The sequence below is a fragment of the Spermophilus citellus genome, assembly GCF_964194105.1.
Source record: "Spermophilus citellus genome assembly, chromosome: 3".
NCBI lineage: Eukaryota > Metazoa > Chordata > Mammalia > Rodentia > Sciuridae > Spermophilus > Spermophilus citellus.
The window spans coordinates 110,788,222-110,802,827 of NC_138184.1; positions in this window are offsets into that span (position 1 = coordinate 110,788,222).

Here is a 14,606-nt window from a genome sequence, read left to right on the forward strand (position 1 = left end):
AGGGGGACGGTGGCTTTTGGTGGCACATACTCTCAGGCTTCCAACTAGAAATTGATATCCAGAACTGAATCCCAGAAGCCACAGTCAAGAAACTGTTTATTGGAGACCTATTGTGCCAGGCTCACACACACCTGAGCTGAAGTATCTACAGCCTCCCTTCTATGCACACCAAAGATGAGAAAGGTTAATTCAAAGCCCCACACCTAATTAGTGCTAAAGGCAGAACTCAAACCAACATGGCTCGGCTCTTGACCCTTCTCTGGGTTTGTGATATCTGAGCTTTTTTGGCCAAGCAGCATGGGGGAGAGTCAGGGTGATTAATTGTCCCAGTATTTTGAGACTCTCCTGGTTTTAGCACTGAAAGTTCCACATCCCAGGAAACTCCTCAGTCCTAGAAAACAAGGTTTGACCTCACCAATTCCCTAGAGCCACCCTGCCTACACCTTCATAATCTTCCTGTAATGTTCTTTGCAACACACCCTTGGAGACTTTATCTAAATCATATGCAGGGAAATAAGCAAAAACAAAGAACTGACAAAAGCTAAGACTAGGGCTGGGTTGTGGCTCGGTGGTAGAGCACTTGCCTAGCATGTGTGAGGCACTGGGTTCGATTCTGAGAACCACATATAAATAAATGAATAAAATAAAGGCCCACCAACATCTTAAATTTTTTTTTAAGCTAAGTTTATACCTACAAAAAGACGTTACTAATCCCAAATCTATAAGAGAATTTGACCACAATTTTATTAGTCAAGATAGATGTTCTTTTCCTGGCTTTCACATATGAGAGAAAGCATATGGTCTTTAATTTTCTGAGTTTGACTTATTTTGCTTAACATAATGTTCTCAAGTTCCATACTTTTTTTTTCTGCAAATGACATAATTTTATTCTTCTTTATGGATGAATAAAACTCCACTGTATGTATATACTACATTTTTAATCCATTCAAGCATTGACAAACACCTAGATGCTTCCATAATTTGACATCTGTGAATTGAGCTACTATAAACATAGGTATGCTTGGATTGCTGTAGTACTTTAATTATCTAGGGTAAATGCCAAGGAGCATTATATCTGGGTCAAATGATGGTTCCAATTCTATTGAATTTAATTTCACATTGTTGATGTGATTATAAATTGGCAAAACCATGATGGATTTCCATTGTGGTTTTGCTAATTCAAAATCCCATCAACAATATGAAAAGTTCCTTTTTCTTCATATCTTCTCTAGCATTTATGATTGCATAATTATATTCTTGATGGTTGCCATTCCAATTGGATTGAGATTAAATCTCACTGTAGTTTCATTATTATTGTTATTGGCATTTCAAGATCTTTGGGATCTGAGGAGAACAAATCTGGTAGACAGCAGGTGCTAGAAATATAAATTACTACATTGGAAACATCTGCCTGATAGGTTCTAAAAGCATTCCAGTAATTAACTCATGAATTTATTAGAGAAGCAAATTATTCATTTTTAAAAAATAGAGCCAAAGGAAGGGAAAAGGAAAATTCATTTTTAAGGGCCCTTAAGGGTTCCAATTCTATTGAGGAACCTCCATACTGATTTCCATTGTGGTCTTGCTAATTTATAATCCCATCAACAGTATGAAAGGTTCCTTTTTCCTCCATATCTTCTCTAGCATTTATGATGGCATAATTATATTCTTGATGGTTGCCATTCCAACAGGAGTGAGATTAATTCTCACTGTAGTTTCATTTGCATTTTCCTAACTGCTAAACATGTTGAACATGTTTTCATATATTTTTTGGCCATATGTATTTCTTCTTTTGAGAAGTGTCTGCTTAGTTCATTTGTCTATTTAATAATAGTGTTATTAGGGGGGTTGGATGGTAAGCTTTTTGAATTCTTCATATACTCTGGATAACAATCTTCTGACAGAAGGGTAGCTAGCAAAGATTTCTCTCCCATTCTATAGGTTCTCTCTTCATGTTCATAATTGTTTCCTTTGCTGAGCAGAAGCCTTTTAATTTGGTGCTATCCCATTGATTAATTCTTGTATTATTTCCTGATCTTTAGATGTCCTATTGAGGAAATTGTTGCTAGGTCTTTGATCCATTTTGAGTTGACTTTTGTGTAGAGTGAGAGATGAGGATCTAATCTCATTTTTCTACATATATGTGGATAACTAGTTTTTCTAGAACTATTGGTTTAAAGGCTATCTTTTCTCCAATATATGCTTTTGGCAGCTTTGTTAAGGATCGATTAGATGACTATCTGTGTGAGTTTCTGACTGTCTCTTATTTCATTTCTCTGGTTTTATGCCATTACCATGCAGTTTTTGTTACTATAGCTCTGTAGCATAATTGGAAATCAGATATTGTGATGCCTCCAGAGTTGCTTTTTTGACTTAGAATTGCTTCAGCTATTTTGAGTCTTTTATTCTTTCAAATGAATTTTAGGATTTTTTTCCTAGTCCTATGAAGAATGTCAGTGATATTTTAATGGAGATTACATTGAATCTATGTTTTGCGTTTGGTAATATGACCATTTTAATAGTATTAATTCTGCTTATTCATGAACATGGGAGGTCTTTCCATCTTTTAGTGTCTTCAATTTCTTTCCTCAGTGTTCTATAGTTTTCATTGCAGAAATTTCTCATCTCCTTGTTTAGATTTTCTTTCTTTCTTTTTTTTTGAGACTATTGTGAATGGGATTGTTTTCCTGATTTATTTCTCAGTACATTCATTATTGGTATATATGGAAGCTATTATTTTTGTATGTTGATTTTGTAACCTGCTACTTTGCTGAATTTATAGCTCCAGCAGTCTTCTGGAGGAGCTTTTTGAATCTTCTAAATATAGGATCATATCACCTACAAACAGTGATAATTTTACTTCTTCTTATCCTGTTTTTATTCCTTTGGTTTTTTCTCTTGCCTAATTGTTCTGGCTAGAAATCTAATAGGAGTGGTGAGAAAGGACATCTTTGTTTTGTTCAAGAAACAAGTGGACATCTATGTCTTGTTTAAAGGAAATGCTTTCAGTTTTCCCCCATTCACCATGATGTCATCTTTGGGTTTATAAAATATAGCCTTTATGGTGTTGAGGTAGATTCCTCCTATTTCTAGTTTCTTCAATGTTTTTATCATAATCGGTGCTGAATTTTGTCAAAGGCTTTTTCTGAATCTATTACTATGTCAGTCTTGATCCTATTTATATTTATGTGGGGAATTACATTTATTGATTTTCATATGTCAAACCATCCTTGAGATCTTGGAATGAAAACCACTTGATCATGATGTGTCTTAATATGTTTTGAATGCAATTTGCTAATATTTTTTATTTTTCCTTTTTAAAAATTGTTTACTGGTATATTATAATTATACAAAATAGAGGGATTCATTATGCCATGATTATATATGCACACAACATAATTTTATCAATATTATTTCCTAGTATCTTCCCTTTTCCTCTCCTCCTCTGATCCATTACTCTACTCTACTGATCTCCCTCTATTATTGTTATTTTAATTAGTACATTACAACTATATATATATAGTTGTAATATATATATATATATATATATATATATATATATTCAGAATTCATTGTGGTATATTCATACCTAGATATAGCATTATATATATATATATATAATGCTATATATATATATATATATATATATATATATATATATATAGTATTCAGGATTCATTGTGGTATATTCATACCTAGATATAGCATAATTTGGTAGATTTGATTTGGTAATATTTCATTAAGGATTTTTGCATTTAAGTTAATCAGGGATAGTGGTCTGTAATTTTCTTTGTTTGACGTGTCCTTACCTAGTTTTGATATTAATGTCATACTGGCTTAATAGAATAAATTTGGAAGTGTTTCACTCCCTTTTTAGTTCATGGAATAATTTAAGGAATGTTGGCATTATTCTTCTTTAAAGCTCTGGTGCAACTCAGCTGAGAATCCATCTGGTCCTGGGTTTTTTTGTTTGTTTTACTGGAAAGCTTTTTATTACTCCTTCTATTACTTGTTATTGGTTTGTTCAGGTTTTCTATGGCCTCTTGATTCAATTTGGCAGGTCATTTGTGCCTAGAAATACATCCATTTTTTTCTAGAATTTACAATTTATTGTAGTGTAAGTTTTCAAAATATTCTCTAATGATTCTCTGGATTTCTATGATATCTGTGGAAATTTCTCCTCTTTTACCTCTAATTTTGTTAACTTGGGTCTTCCCTCTCTCTCTGGTTAGAGTTTACCAATCTTCTTTATCTTTTTAAAGAACCAACTTTTTGTTTCATTGATCTTTTGTATTGTTTCAATTCCCAATTTCATTGATTTTGGTTATGATATTAATTATTTTCCTCCTTCTACTGGTTTGGGGATTGGTTAGTTCTCATTTTTCAAGGGCCTTGAGATGCATCATTAGGATATTAATTTGGGATCCTTTGAATTTTTTTATGTAGCTCTGGTAGCTATAAATATTTTTCTTTTAGAACCACCTTCCTTCATGGTGTCCCAGAGGTTCTGGTATTATATCATTATTCTTGCTTGATTTTAAGAATTTTAAAATTTCTCCCCTGATTTCCTCTATCACCCATTTATCATTAAAAGTGCATTATTCAATCAAATTTATATCATTTCTGCAGTTTTTTTAGTGTTGATTTCTAATTTCATTCCATATGATCACCTAAGATCGCAAGGAATTGTATTTTTTTTTTGTATTTTCTAAGGGTTGCTTTGTAATCTAAAATATACCCTATTTTAGAGAAGGTTCATTGAGCAGCTGAGAAGAAAGTGAATTTGGCTGTTGTTGGATAAAATATTTTACACATATCTGTTAGGTACAGTTTATTTATAATATTTTTATGTTTGAAGAGTTTTTGCTAAGTTTATGTCTGAATGAACTATTAGTGCAGAGGTGTGTTGAAATTACTCAGTATTGTACTAGAGTCTGAATTGAGTAGTGTCTGTTTTTGTAATTAAATGCACCAACTCTTGGGGCATAAGTATTTACTATCATGTCTTCTTGTTGGATTGTTCCCTTTACCAATATGAAGTGACCTTCTTAGTCTCTTTTAATTAATTTTGGCTTGAAGTCTGCTTTGTTGGATAAGAGAGTAGATAGTCTCACTTGTTTGAGGGCTTCATTTGCATGGTATATTAATTTGCATCCTTTCACTTTCAGCCTGTGGCTGTCTTTACCTGTAAGATGAGTCTCTAACAAACATATAGTTGGGTATTGGTTTTTAATACATCCTGCCAATTGGAGAGTTTTAACCATTTACATTTAGGTTTATTATAGAGAAATGTTTATTAGTTCCTGGATTTTTTAAAAATATTTTTTAGGTGTTTTATTCTTTTTTTTTAAGATTTGTCCTTTCTTTTATGTTGTAGATGGACAGAATACCTTTATTTTATTCATTTATTTTTATGTGGTGCTGAGGATCAAACCCAGTGTTTCACACATACTAGGCAAGCACTCTACCACTGAGCTACAACCCCAGCCCCATTTCATTTTATTTCTAATGTTTGGTTTGGTACTGTTTCTTATTTACTTGTCTACTCTCCCAAATGAGATCTGTCCATTTGAGAGCTCTGGAGTTTGTTTTTTGTTTCTTCTGTGCGTAGCATTTCTGTTAGCATCAGTACCAGTTTAGTAGTCATGAATTCTTTTAGTTTCTACTTATCTTGGAAGGTTTTATTTCTTCATGAATTCTGAAGAATAGCTTTGCTAGAAATAGCAATCTTGGTTGACAGTTATTTTTTTCCAGGGATTAGAATACATCATTCAAAGCCCTCCTGGTCTTTAGAGTTTGTATTGAGAAATCAGATGTATTTCTAAATGGTATGCCTCTAAATGTGACCTGTCCTTTTTCCTTTGAAGCTTTGAAAATTCTATCCTTATTCTTTATGTTAGACATTTTAATTATAAAGTGTGTGGAGAGGTTTTTTTTTTTTTTAATATTGTCTGTTTTGGAATTCTGAGTGCATCCTATATCTGGATGTTCATCTCATTCCCAAGACTTAGAAATTTTTCTGTTATTATTTCCCTGAAGAGATTACCCATGCCATTAGCTTGCATCTCTCAACCCTCTTCAATTCAAATTATTCTTAAATTAGGTCTCTTAATGTTGTCCCAGAGTCCTTGTATATTCTGCTCATGGTTATTTATTTTCTTTTCTTTAATACTGTCTGAATGTTCAAGCTGGCCACTTTGTTTTCCAGCTCTGAGATTCTGTCATCTGCATGGTGTACTCTCTTAGGGAGACTTTTAACTGAACATTTTGATTTATTTTGCCTTTTACTTCCAAGATTTCTGTTTGGTTATTTTTCATTATCTCTATTTCCTTATTGACTTTATCACTCATATCCTGTAATAACTTCCTTAATTCATTTAGATATTTTTATGTATTCTCTTGGAATTCATTGATCATTTTTATAATCATTCTTTTGAGTTCTTTATCTGGCATTTCATACACTTCGATATCTTTGGAGTCAGTTGTTGGTGAATTATGAACTTTAGGAGGTGCCATGTTATCTTGTATTTTTTATATTTTTTGTATGCCTATATTTGGTTTTGTGCATCTGTTAGGATGGATTTCTATTCTCTTATGTGTTGACCTTTTTAAGATACAGCCTTCTCTTAACAAAGTGTTCTGGGATATCAGGTTGTTGTGAGATTTTCAATATATTTACAAGTGAGTTTTATAATATAATTTCCCTGCTAGTTATTTGGTAATGATTAGTGTATTTTGAAACAGTGTATATCCTTATCTCAGAGCTTAAGGATCCCACTTTCCCTGTAAGTCTCACAAGAGTGGGGTCCTTCTTGTAGATCTGGAAACTGTGTTATATATAGCAGGGTATATGGGGTGTACCCTCTGTGATTGCTCTTCTTCATTTCACACCTCTATATATTCTAAAGGGTATGGATGTGATCTAGATTGAGATCCCTTACAGGTGTAGTGTCCAGTCTTTTTATTAATTCTGCTTTGCTGTTGGGGGGATGTCCATAAATGGGACTTAAAGTCCCCCTGCCCAGCCATTCCTATTTGGGGATTGGTCATTGGTTTGGGTTTATTGTCTAACCTATTCATTGTATTAAAAAATCATTGAAGTTTGAGCATAGCTAGTATGAGCATGGAGTAAGGTGCATTTTCTCTTGACCGGGTTTAGTTCAGTAGCAGAAGCTCTTCCTTGTGGACTTACACATCCACTATTGCAGTAGATTCCCAGCACCTCCTGGATAAGGGGGAAACAAATGACAGGAACATCAACAGTGAACAATACACAGCATTAAAATAAATACTGGGGGCCTACTATTACAACATGAATTACCACAAAAACAGGAATGGTAGGGTCTGGGATTGTGGCTCAGTGGTAGAGCACTTGCCTAGCATGTGTGAGGCACTGGGTTCTATTCTCAGCACTGCATATTGATAAGCTCATTAAATAAAGGTCCATCAACATCTAAACACACACACACACACACACACACAAACACACACACACACACACACACACACACACACACAGGAATGGTGGGGTCAGCAGTTGCCAATACCAACAACAAGGAATAGCTATGAACTAGATCTGGTAATAAACAGTAAGTATCAACTGTGCAATCCACAGTACTAATGACAACAACATGAAGGGTGGGTTCGGGAATTATATAAACCAAATAGTTTTAAAATATGGTAAAAATGCTGTTCATAAAGAGAAAAGAAAATCTGATAGAAAGGTAAAAGAAAGTTTAGTATGTTCAAAATGTGAACAGAGAACTCAGAAGAGATGTAGCTAGTGATGGCTGTAAAGAAGGAGGAGAAAAAAATAAATAAAAGAATCAAAATAAATAAAGAGAGAACAATAAAATTTGGCTGTTAGAGGGAGGAAAAAAGGAGAGAAAAAGAAACAAAACCAAAACAAAATAAAAATGAACAAAACTCCCTCACTCTCAAAAGACAAAGAAAAATAACAAACATTAAAAAATGATAAAAATGAAAAAAGAAACAAAAATGTACATGCATATATGTCAATGAACCAATCAGCATAGTAAGAACATCACCACCCCCAAAAAAAGAGAAAGAAAGAAAAAGAAAAGAAGGAAATAAAAATCTTAATTAAAAAATGAAAGAATTGTCTCCACTGAGGTAGTCAAAACTGTCAACAAAGGTGGATATTCACTGCCTATGCCAGAATTCCCTTTTTTTGGGGGGGGAGGGTGGGGTGGGCAGGGTAAGCATGCTTTCGGGAGAGCAAGGGATGGGGCTTGTTAAACCCTTCCTCTTTTTGTATTGCTCACCAAGCTGCCAACTGGACTGGCCTAGAATTGAAACTGGTTGAAATAGCTCTCAGCTTCCCTTCTCACCAGTACGAGGTAGAACAGAATGAGAAATATTTTCTAAGAGTTTTGTCAGTACAGATCAGATCGATGAACTCTCAGGATGGGGTTGCTGCAGAGTTCTAAATGGGAAGTTCCAATGGCTGAGGTTTAGCTCCAGTCAGGACTTTGGGACTTTACTGGGTGGTATCTGCTCTGGAAAGATTTGATCAACACACCCCTAGTGCTGGGCAAACACTGGTCTCTGCTTGAAGGCTAGATTTAGCCATCTCCTAAGAATTTTACTCATAGGTTGGGGGAGCCAACTCTCCACAGGTCTCGCACATTCCACTGCCCATGAATGTAGCCTTCCCAAGCTCAGTCCCCAAGTATAATCCCTGTGTAATCACACCTGCCTGTTTAGTTTCCTGCCTCTCTTCAGCTGTTCATGTGAGGCACCAGACTCAAAGGGAAAGTCAGTTGCACTCTCCTTCATATCTCTGACTTGAACCCACCTAGGTACAGTCATCCTCTGTGTTTGTTTCAATCATGTTCTGCTAGGTACACCCTAGGCCACACAGTAGGTGATTGCTGAGATAGGATGATAATATTTGCTATAATCTCTTGGGCTCCTGGGGCAACAAGCTGCATCTGGCCTCCTCAAGATGGTTCCCTCTCAGCTATTTCCTTGTCAGTAGAGGAACACAGAGCACTTTCAAACATCAGCTTGCTCTGTAGCCTCTTGTTCAGCTAAGTTCAGACCCTTTTTTTTCTGTTGGGTTTTTCCACGCCAAATTTGTCCATCATGTTTCTCTCTTGTTGGTGTTGTTCCTCCCCCCTGTGGTGAACCAGCACCAATGCTGTCTTTGGCACTGGCTTGGTTCCAATGTACTCTTCTTGCCTCTTGTTCCGTGCACTCAGATTTCTGGGTCTCTAAAAATCTCTGGCTGTCCCATTGAATTCCCTCTTTTACCCATCTCACTGAGGAGGAGTATTCTGGAGCTTGAATCCTAGAATATAAAGTAACTGGAAATGCAGCCTTTCTCAAATTCATCATCTTGAATCTCCCCTGTTAACTCATTTATTAATATAATTAATATTTTAAGAAGTAGTCAACAGGTACTGAACAACCACTCAGTGCCCAGTTCAGTTCCTTGTGGGAATATGGGGGATTCCCTTTTCTTCCTCAAGGAAGTGAATGACTCAAGAGACTGAGCAACCAGCCCAGAGTCACAGAACCAGGCAGCCACAGAAGAGATAGGATGCAAATATAGGCTGGTCTGAGGCTAGAACTTGAGGCCTGCAAATCCTTGGCATCATTCTAGTTGTCCTCCACATCCTCCAGACCAGTGTCCCTCCCACAGTTGAAAAAGTACTGGTCTCCTAAGGGGCTTAAACTGCTTGTTGCCTGCTGAAGCCAGACTGCTGTTGCTGCACCTGGGTGGCAGAGGGAGCCATGGTGTCGAATTTGGTCTTGACCAGCGCTGACATTCCTGGCTGGGCCTGGGCACTGGTGGTGACCAGACTTTTACTGACCGGATATGTGAAATCAGAGTAGGTGTCATGGCTGTCTCCTCTGAGAACGTCAATGAAACCACCTACTTGTCCCTTTCTGTTATGAGTTGAACTGTATCTGCCCCCCTCAACCAAATATGTTCAATTCCTAGCTTCTGGTACCCTCTGATTGTGACCTTATTTAAAAATAGGGTCTTTGTAGATGCATTCAAGTTAAGATACCGTTATTCAGTGGGCCCTCATCCAATATGTCTGCTGTCCACACGTGCCCACATGTGAAGACAAAGATACACTAGGAAAATGCCACGTGAACAGTGGAAATTGGAGTCTTGTAGCAGAATGCCGAGTAATGTCAAGGACCCATGGTCATCACCAGAAGCTAGAAAGAGGCAAGGAAAGATTCTGTGCAAAGACTCAGAGAGATCATAGCCAATACCTTGATCTCAGACCTGTATTCTCTAGAGCTGTAAAAGAATAAATTTCTTTTGTCTTAAGCCAACCAGTTTGTGGTATTTTGTTACAACGGACTCAAAAAATTAATATTCCCTCCATGCTCTGTTGCTGCTCATACCAGGTGTCTGCGCTTTTTCTAGATCTCTGCCTTACTTTCCTCCCCTAGGCGCCCTTACCAACCATACTCAATCTGCAGTCCACAGCCATCCTCTGTTGCATGGTCCCCACTACCCTGGGCTGAAGCCATGCTACTTGCACCTCTGTGACTTCACAAATGTTGTTCCCTTTTCCCTTTGCAAGCTGTCTTTTTCTGTTTTCTTTTTTCATATTGGAATAAATGAAACTAGGTAATTTATAAAGGAAAAAGTTATTTAGTTCATGATTCTGGAGGCCAAAAGGCCAAAATTGGGCAGCTGCATCTGGTGAGGACCACATGCTGCATCATAACACAGAAAAGAGAAGTCAGTGGGCACAAGAAGAGGAGGCAAAACATCAGGGACAGCCTCTTTACAATATCCCACACCTACAAGAACTAACCTAGTCTCCTAAGAGCATCAGTAATCCATTCACAGGGGCAGTGTCCTAACAACCTAATCATACCTAAAAGGTCTCACCTCTTCTCAGCACTATTACACTGGGGACCAAATTTCAACATGAGCTTTGGATGGAGGGGAAGCCACGTTCAAACCATAGCAGACCTAACATTGTTCTGTTTTCAAAATAAATGCCGACATCCAGTCCCTAGGTTCATCTTAGGCCTCTGGGCTCCCAATCTGCCTGGACTTCCTCATCTTGGCTCAGCTTACCCAGGATGCAACTGTTGATTTACATATCTGCAAGCCTCTGGGGGTGGGATCTTTCAGGACAGGGACCAGGTCATATTGGTATAATTGGCCTCCAGTGCCCAGGCCAGTACCTGGCACATGGTAGGTTTTTAATAAATGTTGAAAGAAAAAAGGAAGGAAGAGAGGGAAGAATGGAGGAAGGAAAAAAGGAAGAAGGAAGGAAGGAAGGAAGGAAGGAAGGAAGGAGGAAGGGAAAAGGGAAAGGGTGGAGAGAAAGGAAATAGACAAGGAGGGGAAAAGGGAGGTATTTCCACCCTGAGGGCTTTTCAGAACATCCTCATAACTGACCAGGGTCTCACATTCCTGGGAAATGTAACGCATTGGCTAGTGCAGGAATGAGTTCACTGGATGAAAACTCATGGTCGCTGGGATGGGACACATGTCAGGCAGTTTTGATAGACATGGATAAGAGGCAGGGAGCTTGGGTGATGCCTGCTCTGGGGAATAGACAGGACACAGGTAGGTCAGGAACCACCTGGGGCATCAGATCTGTGTTTCCTCTGGTTAAGGAAACCAAAAACAGAGTGGTGGTCCTTCCCAGCTCCCCTTGCCAACCCATCTTCGGTAAGCTCTATTGACCACTCACTGTGTACAATGCATCCCAGTGGTTCCCGGGGTGGGCATATGTAGACTCTCAAGGAACCCAATGGGCATGACTACAATAGCTGGACAGATGGAAGACGACAGTGGGTTGTGGGATTTCATTTCCCAGCAAATAAGATAAATGGGAAAGATGTTGCATTTGAAAAAGGTCTTGAGGCAGGCAGCGTTTGGGATGCAGGCTGTGGCAAGAAAGGGCCTTCCAAGGAGACAGAACAACATAGGAAGGTAAGGGAAGGGAAGGGAAGGGGAGGAGAGGGGAGGGGAGGTAAAAGTGAAAAGGCTTCCAGAGAGAAGAGCAGGAGAAATCAGCTCAGGAAGGATTCAAAAAGACCTTTAAGTCCAGGCTAAGGAATTTTCTGTTTCTCCTGAAGGTAGCAAAGAGCCATGGCAGGCTTTGGAGAAGAGGAGAGATGTACTCAGTAGCCAGCTTCAAGAATTTAGGCCATCATTCCATTGTTATGGTGGAGCTGGTAGGTATGCTCAGTTCAAATAGTGTCGTTGGACCCAGCGTCAGTGGTCTAAAAGGAGTACTGGATTTTGAAAATTATTTATTTACTTGCTGCACATGTTTAAAAATGCTGAGAGTAGTGTTGAACTTAAGGATTTAGATGTAAATTCTTTGGTCATAGAACAGATACAGGTGTGAGCAAGCACCCAAGATATGCTGCTGTACTTAAGAAGCCCATGGTCAGGGCTGGGGATGTGGCTCAAGCGGTAGCGCGCTCGCCTGGCATGCGTGCAGCCCGGGTTCGATCCTCAGCACCACATACCAACAAAGATGTTGTGTCCGCCGAGAACTAAAAAATAAATATTAAAAAATTCTCTCTCTCTCTCTCTCTCTCTCTCTTAAAAAAAAAAAAAAAAAAAAAAAAGAAGCCCATGGTCAGATTAATCCCCTGCCACAGTAAGATGTCCTTACTAAAAAATTAAATTAAATTAAACCAAATTGCTCTAAACCAAAAGAAGTTCACAGAAGAAATATATATCCCAGAAGAAATGTAAGAAACAAAAATTTGTAGCACAAGAACTAATTCTGCGTTAAATGAATGTACATAAAAGAAAAGGAAAAAAAAGTTGGGTTAGAGGTGCTGGGGGCAGGGACACAAAGGTAAAAGATCAGAACTTGGGCCAGGGCAGGAGCAGGGGAAAGTCCCTGAATTTGTCTCTTATGGTTAAAGCACAAGCCTATGGGTGTGTTGGATGCTAGGTAGGCCCTTTCCTGCAAGGGAGGCGGATTCTCCTGTTTACTTTGCCTGATGCCAAGCACATGGGATATAGTGTCCTAACTAAGTGCCAGGTTCAGACAATCCTGTTGTCATTCAACTGCTGTAGGTCTTCAGACCTGCTGCTTCCTCTTCTAGGCTCTGTTAGATGGGGAGAAATAGGCTGGGGCTCATAAAGACCATGAAGTCTTTGACCTTGAACTTGACATGGAGCCCACCAAATGATCCCTGCCCTGCCTGTATGTCTGCATCCTCCCAACTTGCTGTTTCCCAGATGCAGCATTTATTTTTCTCTGCCCAAGGCCCTTCTCCAGCCTTCAGAGTCCAGCAGGCCTGAAGTGACATCCCTGGGGGCAACTCTGAACCCAGGACTGTCCAGAGTCGCTGCATAAATACCCCAGCTCCTTCAGCTCCCTCCCACCTCAAGTAGGAAAGTTCTGAGGGGAATGTTCCACAGTGTCTCCTGGAATCCCCCACTGGGAATGAGTTCTTGACTCCCTTACTAACCCTCCCTGTACAGCCACCTCACTCCCCTACTTCTGTTTCCCAGATCACCCTGCCCTGGACCCTTTGTCTCAGGTTCTGCCTCTTGGCTGCCCAGATTAAGTCAAGTACCTACTGTATGCCAGGCCCTGGAAACACAGCATGATCTCATGGGTGGTGGGGACAGTTGTAGAGTCATGAGTGAGCTATGCCATTCACATAGACTTATGTCTTTCCACATCTTTTTGAACTGTCAGAATTTATAGAATAACAAATACACAAGCCACTTCACTTTGGCCAGCTTTAATTCACTGAAAATACTCATGGATCATTTGGTGTTATGCCCGCGGCAATCACAAGCTCTTTTATTCCATTCTAATCTTTATTACTACTATCTACAGGATGCAAGTCATACATCACACTTTACACAATTATATGTAAGTTACAGAAAGGCTAAGAAAGGGGGCTGGGGATGTGGCTCAAGCGGTAGCGCGCTCGCCTGGCATGCATGTGGCCTGGGTTCGATCCTCAGCACCACATACCAACAAAGATGTTGTGTCCGCCGAGAACTAGAAAATAAATATTAAAAATTCTCTCTCTCTCTCTCTCTCTCTCTCTCTCTCTCTCTCTCTCTCTCTCTCTCTCTCTCTCTCTCTCTCCTCTCTCACTCTCTCTTTAAAAAAAAAAAAAAAGGCTAAGAAAGGTGCCTGAGGGTTTCAAGAGGCCACTCTGAAAGCAAAGGCAGATACAAATGGAAAAGAATCACAGCAGGTGGTCAGATAAGATTAGGAACCAGAGAACCTGTTCAGGGTGCCAATCTATTCAGGATGGAAGAGCTGTTCTGGAAAGGTCCACATGGTAGTTGCTACAGAGTCCGGAGTTCATTGCTTTGTCAACCTCCTGGCAGAATTCACTGGATGGTCTGTTGAGATGACAGGTCAGTGTGTGCCACCTTACCACTCTCTTATGTGTTCCAGGTGAGGGGATTACATCTGGTGTGTCTGATAAGCTTACAGACATGGTTTGGGTTTGATATACCCATATATCCATCTGCTTCTAATTTAATTCAGTAAGTTCACAGGTCATCATTTTTTATCAGCACAATTAATTTATCAGCTTGTGCCTTATGATTATCCTGTGCAGTTTGAGGTTATTCTTTTCAATAAGCTCTAAATGCCCAA